Source organism: Aotus nancymaae, unplaced genomic scaffold (assembly GCF_030222135.1).
Source record: "Aotus nancymaae isolate 86718 unplaced genomic scaffold, 86718_ANA_hifiasm-v0.15.2.pri h1tg000040l, whole genome shotgun sequence".
In the NCBI taxonomy this organism is placed as follows: Eukaryota; Metazoa; Chordata; class Mammalia; order Primates; family Aotidae; genus Aotus; species Aotus nancymaae.
The window spans coordinates 63,139,382-63,152,407 of NW_026988454.1; the positions used below are offsets into that span (position 1 = coordinate 63,139,382).

Here is a 13,026-nt window from a genome sequence, read left to right on the forward strand (position 1 = left end):
CAAACGTTCTTCAACAGCCTCAGTCCCTACTGACCTCTCATAGTGGCAAGTCTCTCGTCTTGCTAAACTTTACCATTATAGTGCATAACGAATCAGCTTGTCTTTGTTGTAACATAGATCTGAAATACAAGCCAGATATTTTACTTGGTTATCAAAGAAACAGCAATCTCTGTTAGTCCTGGAGGAATAAAAGGTGGTTGATTGTTCTCTAAGAAAGTGACTTTGCAAAAGATTCTCAAAGTAATTCCATTCAGCAATAATTTGAGTCTTACTCTTTGACTTTCAAAAAAACCCTAAAAATCATGTAAATGGATTATTACTATATTGATAGTATTTAAGGCCTATAGAATGAATGGGATCACCTGGGAGAGAGAGAAGAGAACCCTTCAACTGAGGAATTCATAGGAAATTCCAGGATTCAGAAATCTGGCACAGGGAGAGGGCTTACCAGCAGTGATTGACGAGAAGTGTATGAAGGGCTAGGAAGAAAATCAAGAACGCATAGCTTCAAAAACCCCAGGAGGAGAGGTTTCTGAAAACCAATAGACTACATCAAATGTTGCTGAAGGTTGAGTAAGATGCAAAAACAGCTATGTATAGTTCTTTATATCCAGTGCTCAGTATACAGCCTGGAACTCAGGAGGCACTCTGTTCTGTTGCTTGACTGCTATAACATCTCATCATATACTCTCTTAGAAAATATGATGAACCATGGCTTATTATTGTAGGAATTATTATGCTGACTTCCCAGTAAAAAGAAACAAGATCATATAGATATCTGCAAAAGTCTCTATCTGAAACTACTGTGGGGAAAAGCATATAGCCTGGGAAATTTGATTGCAGCATGAATACCAGTCCAAAATAATGCAATCGCTATAATGAACTGCTGATTTTTTATTAGGTCGTGTCTAGTCCCTTTACTCTGAGATTTGGAAAGAGCTTTGAAGATACACATTTTTAAAAAAGCAGGGCTAGAATTGAGGCAGAAGGGAACTTTTCAGTTCTCCAATCAGTTAGATGAGTGGTGAGGACTGACCTATTTGTTACCTAATTTCAGGAGGGCTGCAAGGACAAGGCAGGTATTCCTCTATGCTCTAGAAATGTTAGTTCAAAAAAAAAAAAAAAAAAAAGAAAGAAAGAAATTCCTGTCACTTAAATCTATTTCATTTTAAATAGTCTGGAAGGATTTTAATGTATTTTAGTTATATTGGAAAATGAAAAGCAAGCGAAATATAGCATTAGTTATTAAAAAAAAAAAAAAAGAGTAACAGAAAACAAAGCCACAACTCCCCTTTCTTAGCTAGGATGATTTATCTTTCTATAAGGTAATTCCTTAAGGGCATCTTCCCTGAGTTTTTTTCTCTTGATTCAAGATTTCTTTTCCATTAAACCTTTTTCAAGCAGGGCCAATCTGATTGTTGAATGATTGACAGAGTTTAAACCTTTGCTAAGACATCGGGCTCAAAGGTTCTAAAGTTGTGGGAGATCACAGAAAGAAGTTGTTACAAAGGAATTTTAAAATATAAGCCAATAAGCCATATCTACGTAAAATGTAGGTTCTATCCAGTTATGATTTTCTGAGTTCAAGGCTACATTTCTTCATTCTAACTTCAGAAACCTGGGTTTTAGTCTTCTAATACAAATGATTGTATTCCTAATTGGTATGAAAATGGAACACATTGAATATTTAATGATATGCTTCATATAGCTTGAAAACTAGATTTTAATTTTGTATATTCTTAATTATATTTCAGCTGTATGAAGTTATTCACTATTTTAAGCATTTCCTACATTATGTATAGAGAAAGTGGTTGGCATAGAATTTAGGGGATTAATTCCGGAAACAGCAATGTTAGATTAGTGAGGCAACTATTTAGTCATTAAAAGTACTACATTTCTAATGATTTTAATCTGATTATCGAACTATTAAATATAACAAAAGAAAATATGATATGAACAAAGCTGGTATTGAAGACTGTGTTAATATAATACATGCCATATTATATGTACACATAAGTATTTACTAACCATATATACATTACCTCAATGTGGAAAATTTGTTGTTTTAAAAATAACACAATATATAGATTATATAATTCTATGAAATACATTCTTTTATATCATTTTTATGGAATATGTGTTATGAATCATTCAAAAAAGAGTTCACTTTTCATTCTTTAGAAATGTTGAATTACCAAGAAAATTTGAAAATTCAAAAATAGCTTTTAAATTCTAAGCATAAGTGTTGCTGACAAGTACACAAAAGCCTTGTTATCTATACCATATCAACGTCAAATCATTTAAATAGGAGTTTAAGTAAGAGAAGGAATATCTAAAATTATTTAGAACATTGAAAGGCTTTGGAATAAGTTAGTTTTTGTTCACTATTTTACCTGGACATATCATAAAGACATTAAAAAATGTACATGGAGAAAAAGCTTTTCCAAGTATAAGGCCAACATCTAGTTCTAGGAGAAGGTGGCAGGAATTCAGTAAGTAGGAAAGAGGGTATCAGTGCAGATCTAATTGTCATAATTCACAAGGATTTAGGTGTAAACATCTTGGATCTTCACCCGTAGTCCAGGGGAACAGTAAAAATGTTTTAAGCTCAATTTAGACCACTATGTTTAGTGGTAATCCCCAAGGACAGTGATTAGAAAGCCAAATCAAAATGTCTAAGGAAACCTAGTATACTTACGCCCATTTAGGCTTTTGGCTTAAGCAAGGGGGCTAGTGTGTGGGCATCAGAATGCCTTGGGCCATTGTTTTATTCTGATACTAAGTTTGGTTTATGCAAAGATGTTGCTATCTGGATTGAAGTGAAACACCAAGCAGTGGTTAGAGGTACAACTATAAGGTTGACTCCTTAGGATATGGGATTGAAAAGGTTTGGGGTGATTTTCCTGGTCCTAATCAAAGTAGGTGAGGTTAGGGAAATGGGGCAAGAGTATAATTTTATTAATTTAGTACAGGTAAAATGAGGGGAGTAGATGAGATATCACTCATTTTACAGGTGTGTTCAGCTTGAATAGACCCACTCAGGACTGGAAGTAGCAAAGGAATTCCAGATTCTGGCTGTTGATGATTTGGGGCCTCAGACATGCTAGACTGGATTAAAATATCTCACATTTTGAACATCTGTTTTAGCAGCCAGCTAAGAGTGGAGAATGCAAGGACCATTTAACTGTTAAGTGTATCATATGTCTGGATCTCAAAGGGATCTAAACACGCAAGATGGGATAAAATGGCTCTACTTTTAAAGGATACAAATGTGAAATTTTAGTGAACAGTGATTCATATTATAATTAGCAGGCCCAAATCTTTAAGTTAGTATAGTGTTTCCCAGTATAGAATAGGCAAGATTGAGGAAAGTTATATTCACTATCTCCTTGCTTTGTGGATTTACAACTAGTTACCACACAAAGTTGAGAAATGGCAGCCCAGTGACTCAGGCTCAGGTTCTCTGACTCAATGATGAGAAATATTCTCCACTGGATTTCCACTTAGGACCTTCATTTTGCAAGGGAGGAAACTGAGGCTACTTCCGAGTCATGCGGTAAATCAGAAATGCCATCAGGGTTGTATTTCTATCCAGTCGACTTTCCACTGCATAATATTTTTAGAATTAATTACTACATACATGTCTTATTTATATCACATGCATACCATCATCAAGATTACTTCTTCTGTTTCAGGAATATTCAGATAATGGCTCGTTCTTTATCTTTAAGAAAGTTCCCTGCTTGAAGCTTTTATTGTGGGTTGGACAATTTATAATATATGAGAAAGTAATGTGAAGTTAGGAAAATAAATTTCAGGCATTGACAGACAATCCCTGTTAAAAGTATTTTTTCTGTATTTTGTCTTGTCTAATAGCACACCATAATCACAACTTACTGTATGCTTTAAAAGGTTCACTAAAGACTACTTTGTAGCAAGTTACACTAATGGAAAATCTTGTTAAAACAAGTCATATGAAGGCATTGTGGGAGGTGATAATCCTTTTTGTAGTTGATAAAATTCCTGGGAACACAACCTTGCTTTCATACTCTTATAACTTGCTAAGAAAATTGGTCTTTGAATGAGTATACTTTGTTTTTCCTTAACCAGAGGATTGTTTTTTTCTGAAAGTTAAAAGAAACAATGTAAAGTTTCTAACTCTGGTGTGATTCCATCCTATGGGGCTATTCTCCGGGAAAGTGGTCATTTACCTTTGTCTGCCTTCTCTCCCACCTAAATGCATGCTACCAGTTCATGGAAGAGTCAGTGGACATGTACATGATCCCCTTGAGAACCCAGAACTATCTTTTTGGTTGTGAACTAAAGGCTGACAGATTATGACTTCAACATGAATAATGATGAAAATGAGCACCAGTTATCTTTGAGAATGGTCAATTTAGAGACTGGTGCAAGGGATGAATTGAATGTTATTGAAGCAGGGATAATGAAGTATGAAGGCAGCTCAATTAAAGCAACACTGGCTGTGTTAAAAATGTCTGTAGAGCTAACTGTTTCTCTGGGGGATTTGAAAGAATACTATACATGGTCTTATGAATGAAGTGTAGTTAAGACCTTGTACATATTAGTAGACAGCACTTTTAGGCTGTGGATGAAGTTGTGGAGTCAGAAGATGAAGAGGAGGAGGAGGAGGTGAAACTGTTAAGTATATCTGAAAAGTGATCTGCCCCTGGGAGTGGTAGCAAGTTTCCTCAGAGAAAAGTATAACATAGTGCTGATGAAGAAGAATATGATGTTGATGATAATTTTGATGATGAGGAAACTGAAGAAAAACTCCAGTGAAGAAATCTATATAAGGCACTCCAGCCAAAAATGCACAAAAATCAAACCAGAATGAAAAAGACATAAAACCAAGATCAAAAGGTCAAAAATCCTCCAAAAAAAAAAAAAAAAAAAGAGGAGGAAAATACACTGAGAACACCAAAAAGACCTAATCCTATAGAAGACCTTAAATCAAAAATATAAGCAAGAATAGAAAAAGGTGGTTCTTTTCATGAAATGAAAACCATGTTCATAAATTATATAAAGAATTGCTTCTGTATGACTGATTAGGAGGCTATTTAAGATCTCTGAATACAGAAATCTCTTTAAGAAAATAGTTTAAGGTTTGTTAAAATTTTCCATCTTATTTTATTTTTATAACAGTTGATATCTGGCTTTCCTTTTTATAATACAGAGTGGGAACTTTCCCTGCCATGTTTGACAAATGTTGCCCATGTTCCATTGCCAAAAATATATTGTCCAAAATGCCTGTTCAGTTTTTAAAGAAGAAATCTATTTTTTTCTTGGTTTTAGGTATGAATGAAATTAGGGAGGACATAGTAGAAGCAGTGGTCAGACATGGAAACGATGTGAATGAAAAAATGTACATAGGAAATAAACTAGTGTATTATTAAAAAAAATATTTGAATGGCCGGGAAAATTACTTATGAGCATAAAATATATTTAGATATGCCTTGATATCCAAACTGGAGATGTTTATGAACATCTGTATTTCAATTAGGGAAACAAAAAGAATAAGAATGAAACTTTTTAAAAAAATCAGTATTAATACAAAAACAAACCAAAATGGACACACACATGGAAACCAAAGGTTAGTGGCCATTGTGAGAGTTAGTTACCATAAAACGGCTTTTGTATCAAAATTGCTGGATTTTCCTTTTCCTTATTCCTTATGTACAGTCACCATTTTTAATGTTTTTGAAAGTCCTTTAAGGAATTTAAGGACCCCTTTAAGGACTCAGAGAGTAAAAGTACTATTTTTATTTGATATTTTAATTTTAGAACAATTATTTCAAATTAAAAACTATGTACACATAAGAAATTCAAATGGAATAAAATGGGCATATACAGTGCTAAGATTATCTAAATAATTCTTCAGAGGCTAAAGTCATTAAGAGTTTTTTGTTTAACCTTTCAGAAATTATGACAACGTAAGGCTTTATATATAAAAATTTCTTTGAATAAAACAAGTATAGGTCATAATTATAATACAAATAATTATATATACACATATGTGCATGGCTATTGTATATATGTCTACATATATATGTACAGATCAACACTTTAAAAAATGTCTTATTGTTTTACTTGAAACCATTTGAAAAAGTTGTCTCTCCTAAGGAAATTAACCCCAACCATAATTTTGAATTATATTGATTTTTTCAAAGTATTATTAGGATGATGTGGCAAAGATCTGCTATTTTTTCCTAATATCTACTTTCTCTCCTCTAAAGTAATCACATCCTGATAACTTAGGTGGATAAAAAGACAACCAGAGTAAAGACTGCATTTCCCAGTTTACAAAATATTTATGTGTGGCCTTGGAACAAAGCTGCGACCCCTGGCATATTAAAATAATTGATGCTTAATGACTCCTGGGTCATTTCCTAATGATCAGCATCAGATAGGGTAAAGAGCAATTCTTGAGGCCATGTTGGGGGTGCAACATGGTAGGCGAAAGTCTACAATGTTGGGGGTGTAGCATGGTAGGCGGAAGTCTGCATATAGTTTAAGCTTATAATATTCTGTTATTATTGATCATAGTTTACCAGTTAAGATTTTTTTAAAAAGGAAGCCAGATAAGTTATTTTTAACTCTCTAAGGGCCTTAAAAAAATGGTGAATGGAAAATTGTGCATTTCTGCCTCTTTCTATTTAAAATGTGTGATCAGCATTTTTTTCACCTTAGAGAGGTTGTCTAAAAGATGCTGGGAGCCTTTAAAAAATATTATGGCTGACCATTCTTATTAAAAGTCCTCTCAGGATAGTTTGTTTTCCCTGGGTGATCCTTTTACAGTAGGTATTAAAACTCAAGGCTAAACCTTCACAATGACCCTCCTCAGTGTGGGGCTTGGGATCAAGGCCTATGCACTACTGTAAAAAAGCTTTATACTTTAATTTCAGCTTTCAAAAAAAGCTCCTAAGGTATTGGATTTCACTAAATGACACATATATATATTTTCTTTTTTTCTCTGCTTACTGTAAATATCCACATTATGTTTAAGTTAGTCATAGATCTACATTAGAAGAGATACTATTAATCAAAAAATGCCTAAGAAGTAACAAGCATGTGAATTTATTCCCAGTCTTACAGGCTAGTGAAGGATTTTGAATTATATTAGATGGCACAAATAACGTTTTAGGATGAGAAATTGCAAAACTAACTCATCTCAAAGTACATGTCAGTTTGGATGAATGTTTTTTCATTATAACAGTTGAAGTATTTTTTTGTGTATATTATTATTTGTTGCCAGTGTCTAAAAATTAGCATTTCATAAAATGTGAATATTTCTATTTGCATTATTGCTAAGAAGAGATTTGTCCCAAGCTTTTATGATGCAAGTGGCTTTCACCTAAATCCAACATTTAATTACAAATAAGGTTGTTGTGTTGACTCATACTTATGCATTTCAATTAGATGGAAAACACACCAGCTGGGAGCTCTCCACTTATAGATTAAGAAACATTGATTTCAAGATATCCCAGCATATATAAAAAGGATCCAAATCATCATAGCCTCTCAATACTTTTATTTTTATATACCTATTTGGCATAATACATATTTTTCCATGTTGTCTACTTGTCAAGATTTAGTGGCAGAAATAGAAGTACCATATTGGCTTAGAGCATCCCCAAGCAAGTTCATGTTATAAAATTATCATTTCAAAAGCCTTGTAATTCATAATTCTTGAATTTTCCTAAATTCATAAAAAGATTTTTTTTATTATCTTGTCCTTTGTTTGTGTGTGTTAATTATCAATACAAAAGAAGTTTATTTAAAAGGCCTCAGATGATTATTTTGATCCTTGGAATTTTCAATTGTCCTTCTGCACTATTGCAACAAATTAGACATTCTGAGAGAGATGCAGATACAACTTCCAAAGCTACATTTAATTGCATAATTTGTAATAGAAGCTGGGTATGGGCACTGCCTGCAGTGATAAACAATCCAGAATAATCTAATCAGCATGATCATTGAATTTTTATTAGTCTTTGGTTAGTTATCCATTAATATGTAAAGGAACCCATCTTAGTGCCTTTATCTTCCACTACTGCACCTTTTTAAAGTTACTACAGAGAAATTTAGAGAAAAGCAGAAATGAGTATCTCTAATTTACTTTAAAATCTAGCTCTACATACATCTTCTCTTGAAAATTTAACTCTGCATTGAACAGTCCCCAGATTTTACTAATATGTTGCTTTTGCTGTGTGTACAGTGTGGGTTAACCTTAGCATGTGCCTGATATTATCCAATTTTTATATTTGCAAATCACAAAAACTTAGAGAAAATGAAGTCGAGCAACACTTTCTCCTCCTTTTTCATCTTTCGTGTCATCTGGAGCTATCAGAACATCTTAGTCCTAATTCTTTCATTCATAGCTGAGTGCCAAATCACTTCACTTCTTTAGCCCTCAGTTTTCTTATCTGTAATATATAAAGGAGTGTGACAAGAAATTTTTCTAAGGCCCATTAGTACCTAAAGGGCATTTAAATTAATGTATAGAAACAAAATCAGGATCCTACAAACTTAGTGGCTTAAAACAGCACGACTCTTTGTCTTACAGTTTTTCATGTCAGAAATATAAAATGTCTCACAGGGCTAAAATCAAGGTGTTGGTGGAACTGTGTGATGTCTTGGCCCATGGCTCCTTCCTCCATTTGCAAAGCCGGGAGTATAATCATTAAATCTTATTTCTGTCTCTCATTCTCTCTGACACATTAAAAAGACCCTTGTGATAACATTGCTCTCACCTGTGTAATCCAGGATGATTTTTCACATCTGCAAAATTCCCATTACTATAGAAAGTAATATATTGGCAATTTCCAGGGATTAGGATGGAGACCTCACTGGGGAGCTATCCATTCTGTCTCCACACCAATGAACCCTGAACATCTTGCTTGCCTTTGCTTTATAAAGCTACCGTCACTAATTCAATATCTTGGCAAATTTTTCTCCTTTAATATTGACTGTTTTCCCCAATTTCCCAGTTTCTTTCTCTTCCTAAGAATAAGCACAAGTGAACAGGTAAGAGAAAATAAAAATGACAACCTTAAGAAAGTTTTAAAATTTAGGAAATATACAGTTTTCATTCATGGACTCTGGTCTAGATTTCTTCACTATCTAAGTTGGATGGTAGGTGACATTAGATGCCACTCCTCAGAGGTGGTCCTAAAAGCACCTCTTAGAGCTCAGAGCTCCATAGAGACTTGGGGAGAGGACCACTGTATTTCCGTCCTTCTGTGGCATTCTTACCCACATTTGTGGGATGAATGGAGAATATCTTGGCAACAGCTTCTTAGTTCTCCTTTAATGAAGACCACATTCTCTTTTCTGGCACATGAATCTTTTCATTGGTTCAGATGTCAGAGACAAAATCATTTTTCTTCTTCTGTGATTGCCTTCACTTGCTGGTGCTAAAATTAGTCATTACAAGACTAGTTTACTTCTGTATAATTTATCTGCTTTATTTTTTCTCTTTCTGTTTTAAAAATTGTGAATGTATAAGTTGTACTTAAATTCAGTATCATATTTTTAACTCAAATAGCACTAGTGATTTATCTTTGAGTACTAAGTGCCTGATGCTTTAATCTGAGTTTCTTTCTCACACATAACAACTATTATTAATTGGTGAATATAGTCCAGACTATTTTTCTATGTATTTGCATATTTATTTGATTATATATATATATATCTCTCTATATATATGCATGTTTATATTATCAATGTATACTTATCTTTTGTGGAGTTTTTAAATTAGTGATGTCATACCATATACTATATACATTATCCCAAAACATTTTTGTACTTAGTAAAATATCTTGGTAGTCTTTTAATGTCCTCAGTTGATTTGCTGTATTTTTTTATTGATGCATAGCCTTCTTTAGTATACATGTACAATTACTTAGATAATAATAATTTCCCTGTAGGATCAGCAAATGATTATAAGTATTAATCCTGTTGTAATCACTGCAAAAATTAGCATCTGTTTATGTCTCTAGGGTAGAATATCCTGATCAAAGAAATGACATAAATAAGATATATGCCATACTGTGGCTTTAAAAGATTAAATTAATTTTTAAATACTGAGCAGTCCATGTGAATATATGTTCCTTAAATTTCAACAATAATTGCCCATCTCATGGATGAAACTCAAACATTAATGACTCTCTACCCCGCAAGACTACGGAGCTCTGTAAGACCAGGGCCATGTGTACTGTGCCCATCACTGTATTGTCTACATCTAGCTCAGCTCCTGGCATATAACAGTCCTTCAATACGTTTGGTTGAATGAATGAAGACCACCCTAAATGAAATGACATTGTACAGAAGTTTTCATTTCATCAATCCTTACTCTAAAATTTGTACATTTTTAATATGGGAACTTAGAACATTTCTACATTTTTTAAAAATCTGAAATTAATTATAAATACAAGTGTTGCTTTAGGAAGGAGGAGCAAGTTCATAGAAGAGAAACGGGACAAATATCCAAGGGTCTGAGAGAGCATATTTTCCCCAAAGAGACTGGCCAGAAAGGATATATAAATGACATCAGGGGGAACTGCAGAGGGTTCAGCTGCACCTCAAGCAGCTGCCAGAGAAGCACAGACATTGAACACAAATCCCTTGGTGCCATGGCCCTGGAGCAGTATGGATGTGGATGGCTCTGTCCAGCATCCTGTCCCCATGCCAGCAGCTTCAGCAGAATCTCTGTCTTCACCCAAGGTGACTGCATTGACAGCAGTAAAGGTGGCAATACAGGAAGGATCTCCAGGCCAAGTATGGCACTACATGCCCTAAAAGTGTGCAACCAGATCACCTCATCACAGTCTATCCAGGGTCTTCTCCTTTGTAGAGCAGCAACATCAGCAGAAGCAGCAGCAACTTCGTGCTCTCCCACCCACACCTCAGCAATAGCCACCCTTGAATAATCACATGATCTCACAGGCAGATGACCTCAGCAACTCCTTGGGACAAATGAGCCTTAGCTGTCAAGATTCTACTGAAGCAACTGACTCATCCGCAGCTCTATTCCAGCCCCTACTCATCTCCCAGCACCGTCAGTGGACTAGCTTCATCATGGCGTCCATGGGTCAGCCCCTCCCCACCTCTAACTATTCCACCTCTAGCCATGTACCACCTACTCAGCAAGTGTGGCTACCCAGGGGCTACATGTAGCCCTCTCAACAGATCCATGTTTCTTACTAATCCCCCTGGACAATATCCTAATTCCAACCAGCAATATTGACCTTTCTTTCACCTGGTGGCCTACAGATCCCAATGTGGTCAATAGCTGGCTGGGCCATCTCAGCAGCCTGGTTTATATCCCATGATGCCTAACCAGCAGCAGGTGTCTTACCAAGGAATGATTGGGGTCCAGCAGCCACAGAACCAGGGCCTGCTCAGTAGTCAGAGAAGCAGCATGGGCGGGGGGCCAGATGCAAGGCCTGGTGGTTCAGTGCATTCCACTGCCTTCTTACCAAGTCTCAGTGAGTAATGACTCACAAAATGTGGTCCAGCTGCCTGCAACCCATGCTGGGCCCTGTGACTGGGTAAGGAGGCCTCCCAACAGGGTGCATACCAGTGTACTACAGCATGATCCCACTGGCTCAGCAGAACCATAGGAGCCCTTCTGTTGGGTTTCTGCAACCCGGTTGGGGTGGGGGCCGGGGTCTCAGCAGTATCAGATGCTTCAGTTTCCCTCTCCCTGCAGTCTACCACCAATACCGCAGCAGTAGTCAGGAGTGTTGTCTGGACCAGCTATGGTTGTCACACCCCTGAATTTCACTAATGGAACCCAACCCCCCTCAGAACTCATCCAGCATCCAGTGGAGTCACTGTAAATACTACGCATGGACCATGAGGTGCAGAAGCCTGGAGACCTTTACAGTCCTGACATCAGTCCCCAGGCCAACACACAAATGAGCAGCAGCCCTGACACGTCTCCTTCCCAGGCTCCACCACCCTTTCCTGTCACCAGCCTCAGCGGTGAGTGTCTGCACAGGACTTAGTTCCTTGCTTGTCCTCAGACGGTTCCCCTGGCCTGGGGTTCCAGCACAGGGTGACAGGTGCTACTCTCTCTTAAGCCAGACTTTAGAGTACAATCTGTCCATCTGCCCTCCCTTGCTCCATGGCAAGTCAACTTACACAGCGCACCAGGGACTGTGTGGACTGAAGCATGGAAACCAGGGCAAGAGACAAGCACTCAAATCTGCCTCCCCTGACATGGGGACAAGAGATGTCTTGGGGCAGGTGCTGGATGTGACAGATCTCCCTGAGGGTCTTATATGTACTGAGGCAGACAAACTCTTCACACAGCTTGCCATGTCCACTGCCAAGACCTAGCTCAGGGGATGCCTGGCGGGGGTGGAGGGAACAATGGTGGGACTGCTGAGGTTGGCCACTGCTTGGACGTGGCTGCCTTGTACATGGTTGTGTTACCCAGCCCGCTGGCTGCCCAAAATGCCTCCCTTCATCTCAACAACCTCCTGAGTTGCATCAAACTTCGAATGGCCAAAAAGAACTATGACCTGGGGATCCTGGAGGGAGCCAGCTCCCAATAAATAGAGAAGGAAGCAGCACAGAAGGGCTGGGGTCAGGGTAGAGGTATTGAAGGATCCTGACAGACCACGGATGGAGACAGGAAGTAGGGAGACTGACACTAAACCAGAGCCTAAGACAATAGTGACGAAGATGCAAACAGACGAACATCCACACCGGCATTGGCCTCCTTCTGTCTCCCTTTCTTTGGGTCCCCATTTTTCCTCTGGTTGGCCCCCTCTGTTTCCCTTCTCTTCCCATCCTCTTGTATCATTTTAATCTCTTTTCCCACCATAAAATTAATTTCTTTTCTATTTTTTGGTCAGGAAGAAGTATCTCAAGCTTCTTTTCCTTTTTTTTTTTTTTTTTGAGATGGCATCTCACTGACACCCAGCCTGGAGTGCAGTGGCCCGTTCTCGGCTCTGTGACCTTTAACTCCCAGGCTCTGGCAATCCTCCTGCCTCAGCC

The 13,026-nt window shown here is 37.1% G+C and overlaps 1 pseudogene; it reads left to right on the forward strand.

Moving 5' to 3' along the window:
• The first annotated feature begins 3,551 nt into the window (after positions 1–3,551).
• Positions 3,552–12,581, forward strand: LOC105707406 (R3H domain-containing protein 2-like; annotated as a pseudogene).
• The last annotated feature ends 445 nt before the right edge of the window (positions 12,582–13,026 follow it).